This window comes from Rhincodon typus, chromosome 31, assembly GCF_021869965.1.
Source record: "Rhincodon typus isolate 14 chromosome 31, sRhiTyp1.1, whole genome shotgun sequence".
NCBI classification, from domain to species: domain Eukaryota; kingdom Metazoa; phylum Chordata; class Chondrichthyes; order Orectolobiformes; family Rhincodontidae; genus Rhincodon; species Rhincodon typus.
Window position 1 is genome coordinate 26705570 of NC_063362.1, and position 21284 is coordinate 26726853.

Genomic DNA, 21284 nt, shown 5'->3' on the forward strand with positions numbered 1-21284 from the left:
AAGAATTAGATTTAGGAATAGACTCATGCCTTGGCCACAAACTAGATCGAATTGTTCTTCCATGACAACTTTCCAAAAAGCAAGGTGTTCTCATTTTTTTCTGATGAAGGGTCTAAGCCGAAAACGTCAGCCTTCCTGCTCCTATGATGCTGCTTGGCCTGCTGTGTTCATCCAGCTCTACATCTTGTTACCTCGTGTTCTCTGTGTGGTTGTTCCAATTTCGGTTTAACTTGTTACAGCAGTGTAACATTTGGTGTATTCCAGTCAGCGCCACCACATTAAATGCTTAAGTGTCTGTTGTATGTCAAATACAAGAGTCGGGCAGTGCCAACAGGCTTCTATGCGTTGTATTTTGGGGGTGAGGTTGTGTCCATTACTCAATGGCCTCGAGATATGGACCAGGCATGGCTGCAGTTCCAATGTCAATCACTCTGCTAGTGATAAAATCCCTGAGCACCTCAGCCACTTACTTATTTTGGCATTGTTAGCACAGCAACCTTTCACTGTTGGTTACCAGATACCTGAGGGGGCACTGGGGATTGAACCTATGGTCTATCAGCTCATATCTGACTAGGTCCTGCCCCATCTGGTGCAGAAAATACTTTTCGTTTTGGACTTAGCCATCACACGTCAGTTAAAATAAAGTTAAACTGATCAAAACAAAGGAGCCATTTCTAAACTTCTCATGAGTGAAGAGAGTGGTATTTTATTACCTTCTAACCCCAAGAATAAATTAATAAAATGTGACATCAAACACACACACAAACACAGGTGAAAAGTTTAAGAAGATTGCGGAGGGTATCCTGTACAAATAGGAAGATAAAAGCAGATGCGGTTTAGAGTATTTAAGTATTTAAGGAGCAGACACAGTGAAATGTGAATTCTCAGTTGCTCAGCTGCTATCTTGTACTTTCAGCAACAGTGAAATTTGTAGCATCGCTGATTACTCCTACTCATAGCTCAATTGTCTTTTTCTGCTGAATACTCCGCAGGCAACCTTTCATCTTCCAAAAACAGACATTGCTGATAAAGCTCAGCAGGTCTGGCAGCATCTGTGAAGAAAAAAAATCACAGTTAACAGTTTGGGTCTGGTTCTGAGGAAGGGTCACCAGACCTGAAACGTTAACTCTGATTTTCTTTCTTCACAGATGCTGCCAGACCTGCTGAGCTTTTCCAGCAACTTCAGTTTTTGTTTCTGATTTATAGCATCTGCAGTTCTTTCGGTTTTTCTTTCATCTTCCAATATGTGAACTGGACAATCCAGTGTGAATCAAGCAGGGAGATGCGGATCTCTTGATGGTGACTTTGTTGTCTGATTTGACTGTCTTTAGATGAAATGCTAATTTCAGTGTAGCCAATTCGGCACATTCTGTATGAGTTCCCCAGGCCGACCTCAATCTGCGGGCAGCTATTTTAGGATAGTGTTTGTTCTTGTCAAAAAGATCACGGTAGTCCATGAATGTTTCGGGCAGTAAAATCAGATAATGGAATTTGGATATCAATCACTGGTGTTTTCCATGGGGAAATAGTGCCACCACATTGCTGCTGTTTCTCAAATATCTTCACCTTTATGGGGGAGGCAATGGCCTAGTGGTATTATCACTGGACTGTTAATCCAGAGACCCAGGTAACATTCTGGGTTCAAATCCTGCCACAGCAGATGGTGCCATTTGAATTTGATTTTTAAAAAAAAGTCTGGAGTTAAGAATCTGATGATGTTCATGAAACCATTATCTATTGTAGGAAAAACTCACCTTGTTCATTAAAGTCCTTTAGGGAAGGAAACTGCCATCCTTACCTCATCTGGCCTACATGTGACTCCAGAAGCACACCAATGTGGTTGACTCTTAACTATGCTCTGGACAATTAGGGATTGGCAATAACTAGCCAGTGATGCCCATATCCCATGAATGATTTAAAAAAAAAACCTGAAAAGGGAGCCAAATCTCCAGCTAGTAATACAATATCTGCCCTTCCTGTTAGCCCCAGTGACTTCATGCACCAGATGAGCTGAAAGGCCATAGGTTCAAACCCCAGTCCTCCCTCAGGTATCTGGTAACCAACAGTGAAAGGTTGCTGGGCTAACATTACCAAAACAGGCAAGGGATCTTATCACTAGCAGAGTGAATGGCATTAGAACTGCAGCCATGCCTGGCCCATATCTGGAGGCCATTAAGTAATGGACACAACCTCACACCCAAAATACAGTGGCGTAGAAGCCTGTTAGCACTGCCCTACTCTTGTATTTGACATACAACAGACACCTATGCATTTAATGTGGTGGGGCTGACTGGAATGCGCCAAATTTTAGACTGGATCAGGGCAGACAACCATGCTAAACAATTGTTGAAATATTGATCGGAGGGTCTGGGCATGTGACCCTCAAAGTCCTACTTGCTGTATAACACACTGGCTCAGCTGGTTTAATGGAATCACCCACTCTGTAAGAGTTAGACATTGCTCTGTGTCCAGGAGCTAAGTTGCTGCGGACGCAGATCGGTGTGGAGGACATTCCAGGGAATGCCATGGGATTTGGAGGGAAAGCCTGGCAGCTGGATCCCCCACATTGCCAATCCACACAGGTGGCACAATGCATTTCCCTCAGTCCATGTAGCCTAGTCTCTAGCTGGCAGGAGGCAAATATTCCAGTGAGTGTAACAGCCCTGGACTAAAAACTACACAATTCACAAGTACAAGGCAGTATTAAGCTTCTCGCTACTTTTCCAGCTGCAGGTGTGTATAAAGATTCACAGCAGGTAGCCCCCCCAGTATCTGGGGTAACCCTTCCAAGTCCCCTGTTACACTCTGCAAACTCAGCTCCTGGTAGCAGCTGAACTCCAGCTGTCATGTTGTCGGATTAGTGAGCTCAGGCTTCACTTTGCAATGGTGCTGAGGCACAGGCAATGGAGAGAGCCTTCCACCTATCTCCCAGTCCACCCAGCAACTCTACTCCCTCCCAAACACCCCCACCCAACAACCAGGGCAAAACCTCATACACTGACCCCTAGGTGCGATGAGTGCTCTGTCAGATGTTTTCACAAACAAAACCACTGACTAATGACTATTTTAAATTATCATGTTCCCAAGATCTGTTCAAAGTTTTCTGTAAGTACAAATCCTTGCTGCTCTCACTCACAGTGTATCTATCACTGCATTGATATCAGTGTGTTTATCTATGTCTGTCTTTATATCTCTGTCTAAGAACCACGGAAATGATACAGAACAGAAGGGTGACCATTTGGCCCATCTTGTCCATGCTGACCCAAAGACACGCAGATGCCCTTTCTAATCCCATTGTCCTGCACAAGGCCCATAGACCTGCAGCGTTATAGCACTTAAGGCGCAGATCCAGGTACTTTGTAAAACAGTTTAGAGTCTCTGCCTCCACCACCAAATCAGGCAATGCATTCCAGACACCTACCACCCTCTGTGTAAAAATATTTTCCTCGCATCCCCTCTAATCCACTTAGCTTGAATCTGTGACCCCTGGTTTTTGAGGTCTCTGCCAAGGGAAACAGGTTCCTCTTGTCTACTCCATCTCTGCGCCTCTCAATTTTCTATACCTCAATCATGTCACCCCTCAGCCTTCTCTGTTCCAAGGAAAATAACCCCAGCCTCTCCCATCTCTCCTCATAGCTAGAATTCACCGGCCCTGGCAACGTTGTAACACATTTTCTCGGCACTCTTTCCAGGAAAATTACATCATTCCTGTGATGTTATAATCTCTTCCACCATCTTCCATCGGGCAGAAGACATAAAAGTTTGACAGGTTCAAGAACAGTTTCCTCCCTTGCTGTTATCAGACTTTTGAACAGACCTCTCAAATGTTAATCCTGATCTCTCTCTCTGCACCTTCTCTGCAGCTGTAACACTGTATTCTGCATTCTGTTCTGCTGCCTTGATGCAGTTTATGTGGTACAATGTGCCTGCAGAACATGCAAAACAACACTTTTCACTATATCTTAGTACATGTGACAATAATAAATCAAATCAAATAATGTAGTGACCACAACTGCACACAATACTACAGTTGTGGCCTTACCCAGTGCCTTGTACAGTTTCATTGTTATATTCCTACTTTTGTACTCTATAATCTGCTAACAAAGAAAGGCATTCCATATACCTTCTTTACAACCTTATCTACCTTTACTGCTACTTTAGAGTCCTGTGCATTTACATGCCAAGATCTCTCGCTTCATCTACCTCTCTCAGTATATTCCTGCTTATTGTGCGTTTCCTTTTACTGTTTGACCTCCCTAAATGCATTACCTCACACTTATCAGTGTTCAACTCCATCTGCCACTTTCCTGTGCATTCCGCCAACCCTTTTCCATAATAATACTAAAGCTAACCAAACTGTCCCACTGCCCCTTCGCCCATTTGCCGACCCTCATTTCCCAAAACTAAGCAGCACCATGGCACACCGCTGTCTCCCAGTGCCAGGGGCCTGAGTTCGATTCCACCCTCAGGCAACTTTGTTTCTGTCTTTGATCTCACTACAGGGAGGTTTCGGAAAGGATCCCCTCACTCTGGCCGCCCGGGTGAAAGTGGTGAATAGACTTCTTCCCTTCTCGTTGTTTCCACTTACACACCCTACACCCCCCAACCCCCAATCCCCAGCTGGGACTTAATCCTATCGATGGATTTGCTTTCTTCAGGCTTACAGTTGCTTAGTGCACTGTTTCCGTGTGGCCCTCTCTGTCAATGGCCGAAGGAAGTTCAGAAATGTGCTACAGCGTTCAAATCTACCCTTTGAGACCTAAAACCGTATGATTACGTTTTGGGTGGCTCAGTGGTTAGCACTGCTGCCTCAAAACACTAGGGACCCGGGTTCGATTCCACCCTCGGGCACCTGTCTGTGTGGAGTTTGTACATTCTCCCTGTGTCTGCGTGGGTTTCCTCTGGGTGCTCTGGTTTCCTCCCACAGTCCAAAGATGTGCAGGCTAGGTGGATTGGCCGTGCTAAATTGCCCATAGTGTTCAGGGATGTGCAGGCTAGATGGGTTGGCCAACTAGGATTATGTGGGAGGGGGTGGGGGAATGGTATGGGTTAAGTTTCAGAGGGTCGGTGTGGACTTGATGGGCTAAATGTCCTGCTTCCACACTGTCAGGATTCTATGAAATCCAGAATTGCGTCTCCTCTGATTGAGTTTGCCGTTTGTTGTTTAAAAAATTTTTCCAGACACAGTACCAAATTTTGGAATAGTTAAAGTTTCCTACTATTTTTCCATTTTATTCTTAAAGGCAGTCATTTGTATACACGTGTGTTCTTCTATCGCCCTCTCACAATGTGGGGGTCTGTAATATATTCCTAGTAATATGACAGCCTTTTTTTCATTCCTAAACTCAACCCATAGAACTTTGTTTGTTAACCTGATTAGAATATCATCCCTTCTTACAATTGTAATTAATTCTTTAACCAATATTACTTCGCCACCTACTTTATTGTCACTCACTCTATCCTGCCCGAAAACTCTATACCCAGGGATATTGAACAGCCTTTTGTTTTAAAATACTATTCATTCACAGAATGAGTGTGTTGCTGGCTGGGTCAGCATTCTTTGCCCATCCCTAATTGCCCAGAGGGCAGTTAAGAGTCAACCATATTGCTGTAGATCTGGACTTCCATGTACGCCAGACCGGGTAAGGATGGCAGTTTCCTTCCCTAAAGGACATGAGTGAACCAGATGAGTTTTTTCCTGACAATCAACAATGGATTTGTGGTCATCATTAGATTCTTCGTTTCTGTTATTAATTACACATTCCACCATCTGCCCTGGCAGGATATGAACCTGGGTCTCCAGGATATTACCCGGGTCTCCAGTTTAACAGCCCGGTGATAATATCACTAGGACATCACCTTCCACATTACCTCTCCTTTAACTAGGTTTCCATTAGAGCAATGATATCATCCTGCCATCTTAGCTCATCTGCCTTGTTCATAATATTCCTCGCGTCGACATGTAAACCCCATTACTTTCCTTTGCTGGATGCTTTCTAATCCTTGTTTCTGTTGTCTTCCCAAGTCACTGACTCCGTCACTAACTAATGCTCTACCTCCCATTACCCGATCTGAATCTGACCCAGCTAAGCCCACACTTTGGTTCCCATTTCCCCGCCAAACTAGCTTAAAACCGTCAACCGATGGAACTAACAAAAGCTGCCATGAGGAGATTTATCCCAGCTCTGGCCCGTTACAACCCATCAGGCTTGTACAGGTCCCACCTTCACCAGCAATTTACCCAATACGTCAAGAATCTAAACCCCTCCCTGCTACACTGTTTCCCCAGCCTCATTCATCTAACCCAATCTCTTACTCCTGCTCATGCTAGCGTGTGGCACTGGGAGTAATCCTGAGATTACTACCTTTGAGGCCCTGAGTTTTAATTTACACCCTAACGGTCCCCTATATTCAGCTTTCAGGTCCTCATCCCTTCATTTACTTGTGTCGTTTGTATCACTGTGCACCACAAGCACAGGCTTATTTACCCTCGTGCTCCAGAATGTCCTGCAGCCATTCTGCGACATTCCTGATCCTGGACCATCCTGGATTCATATCTGCTGCCACAGAAGTGCCAGTCTGTACCCCTTACTATGGCATCCAGACTCACTATAGCCCTGCCATTGGGTTCCCTCCCTTGCTGGGCAGCAAAACTACCCACAGTGGCATGAAACTGGCCATTGCTGCTTTTCCCAGAGAGGCCATTCCCTCCCCTCCCCAAAAAAAAAATGCAGCCTAACTGTTTGAGAGGGGAATGACCACAGGGGACCCCTGCACTTCCTGCCTGAGCCTTTGACTTTGTCTGATGGTCACCCACTCCCTTTCTGCCCTGTATAATCCTCAGCTGTGGGGGACCACCTCGAGAAACGTGCTGTTCATGAGATTCTCAGCATCGCGGATGCCCCACAAGTGAGTGCACCCATTGCCCCAGCTCTGACAAGCAGTCAGCTGGTAGCTCTAGCCAAACACACTTCCTGCACACGTAGTCATCAGGGACACTGCAACTGTCCCTTATTTCCCACGTTGCACAAGAGGAGCACACCACAGCTCGGAGATCTTCTCTCTAGGTTCAGCTAGTTACCCCCTTTAACCGAATTCAATTAAGCTAGCCACCTTTGTTTCAAACACTTCTAGTACTTACCTTCATTTAAGCTAATATTTTATACTTTTAAAAACTGTGAAAAAGTACACTGCAGTTATCTTTTAACAATTAGCTGTTTCCATTGGGACTGTGTCACTTCCTGAACTGCCCAGACCGAGACTAAGCGCCACAGTCAGTCTTTTAGCTTCATCTACTCCCTGTCTCACCAATACCCCTATCTTCACCCAAATTTAAAGCACTCTCATTTAGCCAAGAAATACTCAGCGTGCAGCATGGAGGTTCACTCCTGTTCTGAACTGGATCAAACCAGCTATTCTGTTAACCAGCTTCACCTGAGAGTGGTTCAGCTGACACCTGTTTCAGAAATGCAACAAAATCTACACCCAATCTAAGTGTGTATCAGAGATAGTAGGAACTGCAGATGCTGGAAAATCTGAGCTAACAAGGTGTAGAGCTGGATGAACACAGCAGGCCAAGCAGCATCATAGGAGCAGGAAGGCTGACGTTTTGGGTCTAGGCCCGAAACATCAGCCTTCCTGCTCCTATGATGCTGCTTGGCCTGCTGTGTTCATCCAGCTCTACACCTTGTTAACCCAATCTAACCAAGTAGCATTGGAGTGGTGTGGTGGCTCAGTGGTTAGCACTGCTGCCTCACAGTGCCAGGGACCAGTGTTCAATTCTAGCCTCAGGTAGCTGTTTGTGTGGCATTTGCATGTTTTTCCCACATCTGTATGGGTTTCCTCCCACAGTCCAAAGATGTGCAGGTTAGGTGGATTGGCCATGCTAAATTATCCATAGTGTCCAGGGATGCCTACATTAGGTGGATGAGCCATGGGAAATACAGGGATTGGGTAGGATGCTCTTCAGAGAGCTGGTGTGGACTTGTTGGGCCAAATGGCCTCTTACCACACGTGGGGATTCTATGAGATCTCCAATTTTCTTTCACCACACCCCTGCATTTTCTTTTCCTTTCGAAGTATTTTGCGAATTTCTTTTGGAAAGTTGCTATTGAATCTATTTCCATTCCTTTTTCCAGCAGGATATTCCAGTCATAACAGCTGACTACATAATAACACAACCTTCTCATCTTCGTTTTGATGGATTCTTCAATGGAACCAAAGTGTATTGTCATCCTGATGGCTCAGAACATAATTTCAGTTGGCTGTACTTGGCTCAGCCAATAGGACCCTCATCTTTGATTCACTAGATTGCGGTTCAAGACTTATTCCAGAGACCAGAGCTGGGAATTTTAGTTTGACCCACCAATGCAGCACAGAGGGAGTGCTGCATTGTCAGAGCCGCTGTCTTTCAGAGATGTGTCGGAGACTTGTGTTGGTGCAGTGCCCACTAGCACCGGTGGCATCTGCATTGGCGAGGGTGTCAGTGGAGGTGCCGAAGAATGGGCAACTTTTCATAGAATCCCTACAGTGTGGAAACAGGCCCTTCGGCCCAACAAGTCCACACTGACCCTCGGACCATCCCACCCAGACCCATCTCCCCCTTATAGCCCACCTAATCTACACATCCCTGAACACTACGGACTACTTAGCATGGCCAATCCACCCTAACCTGCACATCTTTGGGCTGTGGGAGGAAACTGGAGCACCCGGAGGAAACCCACACAGACACGGGGAGAATGTGCAAACTCCACACAGACAGTCGCCCGAGGGTGGGATCGAACCCAGGTACCTGGCGCTGTGAGGCTGCAGTGCTAACCACTGAGCCACCGTGCCAGGTTCAAAGGGTACTCCAGGCCCATGGCCCATGCCAGGGCAATTAACAAGAAGGACTGTAAAGTTGGACACTTTCTTGATTTCTTCATTACTCTGCCCTTATATTCTATGTTTTGATTTATTTTTCTGTGTTTTAAGATTGCGCTGGAGAGTGACAACACTAAACAACAGTATTCACTGTATTTTGTAACAAAATACACCTGACAGTGAATAGATCAATTCAAAGTCTTTCAGATGAAATGTTCAACTGAGGTGCTGCCTAGCCTCTCAGGGAAATGGTAATGATCCCTTGACACCATTGTGAGGAAAACTCAGGGGATACTCTCAGTGTTCTGACTCATATTAATCTCTCAATTAACATCACCAAAACCAATCATCTGATTGTTTACTCACTGGGTCGTACAGGACTTTGGCAAAATGATACTTGCCATCTAAACTTTTCATTTTGCACTCATCAGGACAAATCCGAAGAATACCAAATCCTGAAGGGAACAATGGTTTACGCTGTTTAAGACTGTATACTTCATTTACATCCTTTCCTTAGAGTCTTACAGCATGGGAACAGACCCTTCAGTCCAACTCAGCAATGCTGACCAGATATCCTGAATTAACCTAGTTCCATTTTCCAGCATTTTGCCCATATCCCTCTAAACTTTTCCAATTCATATACCTATCCTGATGCCTCTTAAATGTTGTAATTGTACCAGTCTCCATCACTTTGTCAGGCATCTCATTCCATACATGCACCACTCTCTGTGCGAGAAAGTTGTCCCTCAGGTCCTTTTTAAATCTTTCCCCTCTCACCTTAAACCTATGCCCCTAGTTTTGGACTCTCTTGGGACAAAGATCTTGGTTATTCACCCTATCCATGCCCCTCATGATTTTATAAACCTCTATAAGGTCACCCCTCAGCCTCCGACACTCCAGGAAAAAAATAGCCCCAGTCTATTCAGCTTCTCCTTGTAGCTCAAACCCTCCAACCCTGGCAACATCCTTGTAAATCTTTTCTGAACCCTTTTCAGTTTCACAACGTCCTTCCCATAGAAGGGAGACCAGAATTGCACACAGGATTCCAGTAGTGACCTAACCAATGTCCTGTGCCACCTCAAAATGTAAATTGTGGTCCTTATTGAGTTTTGGCCTTCTTGTGATTTTGTACGGATCTGTACAAGATGGAAAGCTGAACCAGCTTGTGTCTTTTTTCAGCAATGCACAAATATCTACTCATTACCAGGTTACTGCGCATTCCTACACTTCTAAGTACTTAACTGATTAGAAGGCATGTTGGGATAATCTGAAATTCTGAAAAATGGCGTAAATATTTATTTTTTTGAACATCAAGTTAATCTTAGTGGGATGAGATTAGAAGGCTCCCCTTTCTGCTGTCAAGCACCAATGCAGTCTTGATTTAAATCGGTAAAACTGCACAGAGCATCTTGTACCATGGCATGAATGGACTGCTTCATAATTCTGTATCAAAGGGACAGAGTGTCTAGATGCAATGGAGTCTCTTCATAATGTACAGTACATTTTTCACGTGCATCATATTTTAAACCTCCAAAAAAGGGAATTGATAATTTACTTCAATCCAAAAGCACTTTAATCTTTTAGCTGGTCAGTGGTGAAGGCAGTAAAATTACTGAATCTGTTGTGCAGACAAATATGAGTGCCAGCCCTATAAATAATTGGATGCTGATTTGTTACGGATGCAACGAAAAGAACGAGAGGGGAATAACTCACGGTCAGTATCAAGTCATATTATCAACGAATGAATTTTTTAAGAGACAAGGCTGCACTTTGATATCACCAAAGCTTCAAAAGACTAAACTTGAACTGGATTACACTGCTGTGAGTAAAGATTCAGTGCATTAAATCACTGCAGCAATGTGTGTGCTTGGCCAATGGAGATCTACTGCCATCTGGTGGTACTTTCTGTTATTGCATGTCCACTGGAAAAGGGGAGGATTTTTCATTCTCTGCGCTAATTGAGTGAAGTTATTTGTAAAGAGTGCTCCTACAATTTTGCTGCAGATGTGCCCATGCTAGCTGATCTTGGCCTCAGTGGTAGGCTGGGCCGCAACTATTGGCATCAGTTTCCTACTTATTAAAACAACTGATTGTGCTTCAAAAGTACTTCATTGGCTTTGGTGTGTCCAGAGGTCGTGAAAGGCTCTATATAAATGCAAGATCTTCTGTTTTTCAAGATGCTTGGACAAGGAAAGGGCATAGCAGTAATGGTCATTAGACTAGCAACTCAGATTTGGGTAAATACACTGGGAACCTAGGTTCAAATCCCACCATTGCTAGGTGGTGCATTTTAAGTTAATAAAATCAGAGCTAGTCTCAATTAGTTTTCACGGTTACCCCTATCATTGTCGGTGAGACCAATTTGGTTCACCACTGTGCCTCAGGTAAAGAAATCGGCCTTCCTTATTTGGTCTGGCCAGTAACGTGACTCCAAGAGACACAGTGATATCATTGACTCTCAGCTGCCCTCTGAAATGGCATGGCACATCACTCAAGGGTAATTAAGGATGAGTGACAAACACCAGCGATGCCCACGTCCCAAATGCATTTTTTGAAAGTTGAAAGGCTGCAAACAGTGAAGGTGCAGAAATGTTTTGGGGATCATGTGTACAGATAATCAAAACGTCTAATCAAAAAGTAATCAAAAAGGCTGTGGGAATATAGCTGGTTTTTAAATCCTGTGGGTTCGAGTGCGAGGGAGAGTTCCTAAGCCTTCCTGAATGGCCAGGTAAGAGCAATCTGAGGACTTTGAAATGATGGCTCAAAGAGATAATGCTCATCTTTCATGTGGAAGCTCTGCCCAGTCATTATTCACTGAAAACAGTGATCAAAACTTTGATTTGTTTCTCTCTTTGATCTCACTACAGGGAGGTTTCAGAAAGGATCCCCTCACTCTGGCCGCCCGGGTTAAAGTGGTGAATAGACTTCTTCCCTTCTCGTTGTTTCCACTTAGACATCCTCCTTCCCTCCTCCCCCCTAGGACTTGATCCTATCGATGGATTTGCTTTCTTCAGGTTTGCAGCAGCTTATTGCACTGTTTCCATGTGCCCCTCTCTATCCATGGCCGAAGGAAGTTCAGGAATGCGCTACAGCGCTCAAGTCTACCCTTTGAGACCCAAAGTCATAGGGCTAAGTTTCATATGATGAAACTTAATTGGGTTGGCACAATGGCTCAGTGGTTAGCACTGCTGCTTCACAGCACCAGGGACCCAGGTTTGATTCCACCGTTGGACAACTGTCTGTGTGGGTTTACTCCAGTTTCCTCTCACAGTCCACAATGTACAGGTTAGGCCATGCTAAATTGCTCACAGTGTCTAGTGATGTGCAAACTAGGTGGGTTAGCCATGGGGAATGCAGGGTTATAGGAAATTGGGTGGGTCTGGGTGGGATGCTCTTTGGAGGAGTCGGTGTGGATTCATTGGGCTGAATGACCTGCTTTCATACTGTAGGGATTCTGTGATTAAATGTCACCAGTCAAATCTTCAAGAAAATTCCAAATTAAGAGTTGATAACTTTACTTATAAGGGGTTAGATGTGCTACAGTTACACAAAACTCTGGGTGAGATCAGTTCGGTGTTCAGCTCTAAGCCCCAGATACCTTGGACAGAGTGCAGCATGGATTTATTAACATGGTATCTAAGTCCAGGAATTAAACAGCAAGAGGGAGATTGCACAAGATGTTCACCTGCACATCTGCTAATGTGGTATACTGTATCTGCTGTTCCAGATGTGGCCTCCTCCACATCGGGGAAACCAAGCAGAGGCTTGAGGACAGCTTTGTGGAACACCTACACTCGGTTTGCATAAAACGACTGCACCTCCCAGTCGTGAACCATTTCAACTCCCCCTCCCACTCCTCAGACGACATGTCTATCCGGAGCCTCCTGTAGTGCCACAACGATGCCACACGAAGGTTGCAGTTACAGCACCTCATATTCTGCTTGGGAACCCTGCAACCCCACGGTATCAATGTGGACTTCACAAGCTTCAAAATCTCCCTTCCCCCGACTGCATCCCAAAAGCAGCCCAGCTGGTCCCTGCCTCCCTAACCTATCCTTCCTCCCACCCCAAGCCCCAACCCCATCTCCTACCTACTAACCTCATCCCGTCCCCTTGACCTGTCCGTCCTCCCTGGACTGACCTAACTCCTCCCTACCTACACTCACCTTTACTGGCTCCATCCCTGCCTTTCTCCTCTCCACCTGTCTTCCCCTTTATCCATCTTCTATCCGCCTCCCCCTCTCTCCCTATTTATTTCAGAATCCCATTTCCCCCCCCCTCCATTTCTGAAGAAGGGTCGAGACCCAAAACGTCAGCCTTCCTGCTCCTCTGATGCTGCTTGGCCTGCTGTGTTCATCCAGCTCTACACCTTGTTATCTTAGGGACGAGAGTCGCATTTCCAGGTATTTAGTAAATTAAGGGGCAATCTGATCAAGCTTTTCAGAGTATTGAGTAAATCGCTTAGTGTTGGGGTTAAAAAAAAATGACTTCTGCTGGTTGAAAAATTTAGGACTGGGGACAGCATATAAGAATTGGAGCCTGGAGCCAGGAGCCAGGAGCCAGGAGCCAGGCCATGGAGTTAGAAAATGCTTGTGTGTGTATATAATAGCAGTATGGAATCTGTACTGGAACAAAAAAAAAATTCTGAAGTCATAGCAGGTCAGGCAGCAATGCTCTCTCCCCACGGATGCTGCCTGATCCACTGTAATTTCCAGCAACTTCTGTTTTCAGTTAAATGGATAATTGACCCAGCATGAAATCTAGGATTTACAGAGCTCAGTTACAGATCTCATTAAATGGTGTCGGAAGTCACACGACACCAGGTTATAGCCCAACAGGTTTACTTGAAATCACAAGCTTTCGGAGCCTGACGAAGGAGCAGCACTTTGGAAGCTTGTGATTTCAAATAAACCTGTCGGACTGTAACAGTGTCATGTGACTTCTGACTTAGGGAGAGGGAGAGGGAGAGGGAGACTGTGGGAAAGTAGAGGAAAAAAGGGGAGATAATCAAACTTGCATCACTTCCACAACCTCAGGGCATTCCAAGAGTATTCTACAACCAAATAAGTAGTTTAACGTGCTGTCACTGCAGTAATGTAAAAAAAAACACAGCAACCAACATGAGCTCAACATCTTGCACGAAGCAACACGATAAGTGAGCAGAGCATGTTTGAATGATATTGGCTCAGTTTGAAACATTGGCCTGGCCATGCAGACCTCACCTGTTCTTCTTTGGTGATGGGCTCAGGGAGACAGCCAGAGGTACCCCAGCATTCGGCTGAAAAATCACGAGGAATGTTCAGCTAATAATGAAACGTTCTCTACCCCCCGCCCTGAATTCTGAGGTGTCAGTGATCAAGGACGCTGAGGTAACTGCTGCTCCTTTCCACAAGCAGTGATCGCTAAGTACCTGTATTACTGGGATGGAAGCTGCAGTTTCAAGCAAGCTACACCTCGATCGTTTGCAGACAGCAGGTGCAGGATTGGTTCAAACATTGGCCCACCAGGGGTTTACAGGGAGAAGGAGGGGATAGGAAACCCCATGCCCACAAGAATCAAATGCCTGGGAAGCAGCAAGTGTAACCTCCACTTGCTCCTCTTTGCCAGTTCGCTCTGCTATCCCTGATCCCCTGGAGTGATGGGTCTGTTGTAATCAGGCTTTTATTTTTGGAGTCAAGCATTCCTTGAAGGATGCAGTCAGCATAGATCGAGTAAGAACCAGGATGGTTCAGCCAAGTGGAATTAAAGAATATCTACCAGAGCTACTCAGCAATGAGGAAAATTGCCGAGATACGTCTTGTCCACACAAAGCAGAACAAATCCAAATCCAACCAATTACTGCCCTGTCTACTCTCCATTATCAGTGATGTGACTGAAGGGGTCATTAATGAGCACTTACACAGCAATAACCTACTCAGTGATCCTTAGCCTGGGTTCTGCTGGGGTCACTCAGCTCCTGGCGTCATTACATCTTGGAGTCAAGCATGGACAAAGAAGCTGAACTCAAGTAGGGAGGTGCGAGTGACTGTCCTTGAATTCAAGGCTGCATTTCACCGAGTGTGGCATTTAAGAACCCTAACAAAACTGGAGTCAATGAAAATCAGGAGCAAAACTCTCTGCTGGTTGGAATCATACTTGGTACAACAGAAAGTGTTTGTAATTGGAGTGGCATTTTATTTCCAGGAAATCTCTGCAGGTGTTCCTTGGGATAGTGTCCTTGGCCCAAACATCTTCAGCTGCCTCATCAATCTTCCTCCGTCATAAGGCCAGAAGTGGGGATGTTCACTGACGATTGTACAATGTTCAGCACCATTTGAGACTCCTCATATACTGACAGTCCATATCCATGTACAGCAAGCCTGGACAACATCCAGGCTTGGGCTAATGTGTGATAAAAATCTGAATTGCCACTCGACTGCCAGGCAATGACTGACCAAGAGAGATTCCGTCTCAAAGATATTACCATCACCGAATTCCCCAGCAACATTCTAAAGAGGATCCAAAAACTGAACTGACTCAGCCATATGGCAAGGACAGGTCACAGGCTGGGCATTTTACAATGAGCACCTTGCCTCCTGACTCTATAAAGCCAGCCTACATCTACAAAGGTAGAAGCCAAGAGTGCGATCAAATACACCCCACTTGCCTGGATAAACGCAGCTTCAACATCACTGAAGAAGCTTGACATCAAGGACAAAGCTTGACTGGCAACCCATCTAACATCTTTATTATTTGCTAATTCACACCTCATAGCAAGTGTCTACCATCTACAGGATATACTGCAGCAACTCACCCAGGCTCCTTGGATAGCAAATTCCAGATACCGCAATAATTACTATCGAGAAGGGCAAGAGCAGATGATGTACGGGAACACCACCACTTGCAAGCACCCCTCTAAGCCACTCACATTCCGGGCTTGGAAATACATCACTGTTCCTCCAGTGTTGCTGGGTCAAAATGTTGTAACTCCCTCCCCAACCTTACCATGAGTGTGCCTGTGCCAAATAGACTGCAGTGGTTCAAGACAGCTCAGTACTACCTTCTGAAGGGCAGTTAGTGACAGGCAAATCAACAGTGGTCCAACTAATGGCATGTGGGTGTCATGATTATGAGGGAAAAAGCAGAGCAACTAGGGGCTGGCAGCAGAGAGATACAACGTACCACTATGTACCATGTTGTCCAATCAGAAACTGGAACAAATGTTACACTTTGCTCAAATACTGATCAATGCTAAAATCAGGTCATGAGTTTGAAAGGGCACAGGGTGGGGGTTGGGTGGTAGGCACAAAAGGAGATGTCATGAAACTTCTACAGGATTTCTTTTCTACAAAAGAGTTTTGAACTGGACTGCACTCATTTCACTCTGCAGGCAGCTGGTGTAAAGCTGAAGTCACTGTTCCAGGGCCTGAGGACTGATACAGATCAGCAGTAGTCTGACACATTAAAATGAAGAACAGTGTGGTGCAGAGATGTATTAATTTTCAATGATGCTCAGTATTTCTAAGCCACTGATGCTTACTTCTTTTATACACATTCAGTTTGAAGCCACCAGAGATCAGGTCAAGACTTCCAACCTAAACATGCAGGTTAAAACTGATCTTATTTACTAAATGTTGCATTTCAATTGCTCAATCCATTTATTTTACTTCACAAAATTATACCAGTGAGATAATTCAATGGCAGGCAGGACACCACAGAATATTGTATTAAGCAAGCCAAAAATCATGCATTTGTACTGTACATTTTATTACACATTGAAATCTCAAAGCTCTTTACAGCCAATGAAGTCCTTTTAAAAAGAAATGTGGCCTCCTATTGCAACATAGGAAATGTAATCTGGTTACAGCAAATTCCGGCAAACAGCAACGTGATAATAACCAGATAATCAATGAGAGATGTTGATTGAGAGATAAAGATTAGAAGGACTCCAGGGATAAAACAACATCTAAAAACAAAAGTGAGAAGAGACTGATTTTTTTTAATATAAAAAAGTCACCATTGCCATTGCAATAGGTCGCATTTTGCAGTTAGCACTTCCTATAGGTTTTCATCAAGCTAGTGTAAATCCCTTAAATCAAATCACTGAAGAACTAATACGAGCAACACAGTCAAAGCCTAGAGGAGTGAATTTGATTTTTCATTTAATGTCAAATCATAAAGGAAAAGATAAACATTGAGACAAAACATTATCCATTTAATCTTAACCCCAACGCACAAACCTGAATGAGTCATCACATCTTTTTCCCGGTGTTGGAGGTTGAAGGCCAGTAACTAAAAAAGTCCAACACATTAAAAATGAGAATGTATACTGGATTGTACGAGCCATAATGTCTGTCTGCTGAGTTTAAATAGGTATGTAGGTCAGTAAGCAACTTAATTGCCATTCCGCTTACTTCACATCTGGGTTTCTCAGGAAGATGCAGCAGTACTTTTGAAGGAAACTGCAACCACTACTAAAAATTCACTCTAGCAGAGCCAGCATTTATTACCCTTAAAAGATGGTGGAGGAGAGGAGCCGAGCCATCAGCTCGAACACCTGCAAGCCATATGCTGTAGGGACACCAACAATGCTGCTAGGGAGAGGATGCCAGAGATTTTGACCCAGCAACACAGTGAAGCAATGGCAATTTCTAAAGTCAGGAAGGTGAGTAGTTTGGAGGGAAACTTGCTGGTGGGGGGTGGTGTCACACGTATCTGCTGCCCTTATCCAGACTTCTTGTAGCTAGCACACACTGCTGCCACTGTGCATCACTGGTGGAGAGAACAGATGTTGTGCTAGTCAAGTAGGTGGTTTCGTTCCAGATGGTGTCAGTTTTTATTGCACAGTTGGGGGCTGCGCTCAGCCAGGCACGTGGTGAGTATTCCATTGTCCTCTCGATTTACATGTTGCAAATGGTGGCAGGGTGAGAAATCACTGCAGGATTCCAAGCCTGGCCTGCTCTAGTTACTGTATTTGTATGGTTAATCCATTTTAGTTTCTGGTCAATGGTAACCCCTGGCATGTTGACAGTGGAGTACTCACTAAGGGAGGCAGGGGGTAATGTCAAACATCAAGTGCTCCAGCAGTTAGATTCTCATATTGGAGATAGCTGCTATCCAGCATGTTGGGTGGTACAAGTTTCTTACATTTCAGCCCAAGTCTGGATATACCTGCATTTGAACAATGATTGCTTCACTATCTAAAAAACGTATACAATTGTCAGTGAGCATTCCCAGTTGTGATCTTTTGAAAAAAAAAAGGTCACTGAAGATAATCAGACTGAAGACATTACCATGAGAAACTGCTGTGAAGATTTCCGGAAGCAAGGATGACTAACCACCAATCACATCCATCTTCTTGCATGCCAGGGAACACTAACCAGTCACTTGCAATTCTAATCAGCTTTACACAAATACAGGGATGATAGCCACACCATTATATTCACCACAATAATAAGTCCAAATCAGACCTTAAAAAGCAAGTTATAATGGAACATTTTTAAAGAGGAAATGTCTGTGGAATTAATGAGCACTTGACAGGAAGCTAAGCTTATTTGGGATTGCTGTAACAGTACAGTATGCAAGTTTCATTCAAGACCAAACATCTGCTCTGTGTTTGGTACTGGTTTTTAAGTGCTTTTAAAAAAGCACCCCTCACTGAAAAGTATCTTGGCAAGAGCAAAAAAAACTGCAAAGTGAGTTAGAGGCAATAGTGACAGTACCAAAGTTTGGCAGTGGAAAGACAGATGAGGGATTTACAAGAACTGACAAAAGGTTTGCCAGTGTCAAACCCTTAGGATGTCTAACAAGGCCAAAAAACAGCAAGGGATAAGTGATAGGATAGCCAACACAGAAATGGTGCTCAGTGAAAGAAGTTCAAGTTGGAGAAATCAAAAAAAAATTTTTTACATAGCACAGAATGTGAAACAGCACTGGTCAGCAAGGACAAGCAGCAGAAACTTGAGGATTTAGAGGGGATGCAGTAGACTTTGGCATGGAGGACGGAGATCAGCAAACATGTGGTTTTCAAACAAGTGGGACAATGACAACGCAAGAGGCACTAAGTTTAAAAACAAACAAACAGTCTGATAGATCTTCATTGTGTAGATGGCTTGTTTTCTCTCATGCCTAACAAAATTGGTAGAATTAAAAATTGGCAGTGACAGTTAGCACTGCTGCCTTAGTGTCAGGGACCCATGTTTGATTCTAGCCTTTGACTGTTGCATGGTGTTTGGGAGAATACGCAGTGTGGGTTTCCTCGGTGCTCCAGTTTCCTCCCACAGACTAAAGAGATGAGGGTTAAGTGATTTGGGCTATATTAAATATTGCGTGTCCAGGATAGGCAGATTAGCCATGAGAAGCCCAATTGAGAGTCTTAGAGGGATGAGGTTAGGGTGCAAATTCAATGGGCTAAATGGCTTCTTTCAGCACTACAGCGATTCTGAAAACATAAGCCAGTTTGAAGTGATCAGAAAAAGCCTGTTCTGCACTAATCCAATTAGAATTGAAATTCAACCATAAAAAGCAGTGAAGTTACTGGTTATGCAAAGTATTGCCAAGAAACACTATCAAGCCAGGGTTTTGAATAGATTCAAGACTGAGGGGCGAAGTTAACTTCAGCTGTGCAGCATGTTCTAATGTTGGTGCCCATTTTTCCACCTTTTTTAAAAGAGGGGATTCAGCCAATAACAATTCTATGTCTACGACTGGGCCAAGAGATGGGAGCTAAATTCCAGATGCTAGAGTTAGGTTATTCTAGTGAGGGAGAAGAGAATATGAATTTGACCAAACTGTTGGTATGCAAGTAAACACGTGAAACAGACCTTCAAAAAAAAGTTTGTCACTATATTCCCAAAATATTACCATTTTGAATTACTTGTGTAAGTTTAAAGTTAGTGTTAATAACTAGACTTTCATCCTCCACTTGTAAGTTTGCACAAGGTGGGAGGTACATCCCATTAAGAAAAAAAACTTTGGGCCTGGAGATACACAAGAAACCTTACAACAGCCATTTAACTCTGCCCAAAAACAAACCAATAAAGCTGAAGATGTGTCTCAAGTACAGTTCATATAGCATCAAAATGACACTACAGGAATATAGTTTGAATTGTTACATTAGGTGACTGATTTTAGTCCAATGGCTCAGATAGGAACCCAAACGGAAGGCAAAGTACAGATATATCTTGGTGTTAATGATTCTTTCTAGAAAGGGAAGTGTCTTCTTGCCCAGATTTAGGCAAACAACTTGCTTTGTAGATTCTTCACTACAGACCACAAGTAGACTGGTTTAAATATTCATTCCTTCATTAAGCATCCAGATTGTTGGCTTACTTCTAGCATGGTGTAGAGGACAATGAACAAAACTTTTTAAAACCTTCTGCAAAGTTTTTAAACAAACATTCTACTCAATATTTTACACTCCCTTACTTCAATTCAACAAAACGAACAGCTAGGCAAAAAAAAAAGGATGTTAGCTACAACAGTGGACTAAATATCAAAAATAAAATAAATCAAACCCTTCACCTTCACTCATTACAGCAGCAGGCCATTCATTATATGGAATACTTGCAGTTTAGAATTTGCTCTAGACTCTCCTCCTCCCCTCCTTTCCCCCCCAAAAGTGTTAGAAATAGTGAGGTTCAGAAACTGTGCATTTGGTTAAAGAGGGAGTGATAGGGCATTAAAGACAATTCATAGAGAACCAACAGCAACAAGTGTGAATGGATGAAAGTCCATTCAACAGAAGGGTGCAGAGTTAATCTTGTACAGCAAGTTGAAAGGCCTCCTTTTGGAATAATTATCCACTATTGTGTTAGTGATGTTATTGTTGCTGTGATTTTATAATTTAAAATCACAGTATGTGTCAAAAAAGTGCTGTATGAAGGGAAGCAAAAGCCCATTCATTGTAACTCAACTTGGGGCAAGGTGTCAAGAGCTGACATTATTCACAAGCCCTTTTAGTGTCGGGGGGGGGGGGGGTGGTGGTGAAATCAGGGTATTCACTCAAAGTTCATAATTCTTAAATGCAACTTATTCAGTTAACAGAATTTAAGCCCAGTATCTGAATAAAGAGACTCAAAATGATGTAGGTAGAACAGTACAAGTCAATGTCCAGCATTCCTGGACACTAATGACTGCACTGTCACTTATTTTGCTACCTTTGGCCATAGGGCTAGGGCTTAGACTTAGTCTATGATTTGAGCTCAAAAACTGCCCACTTGTAATACAATTGTACAGGAGGGTTAATGGGGCATTATTTCATTTACCCCCTCTGCAATAACAAGGTTTAGAGCTGGATGAACACAGCAGGCCAAGCAACAGAGGAGCAGGAAAGCTGACGTTTCGGGCCTAGACCCTTCTTCAGAAAAGAATTTTCCGAAAGGTCTAGGCCTGAAACATCAGCTTTCCTGCTCCTCTGATGCTGCTTGGCCTGCTGTGTTCAT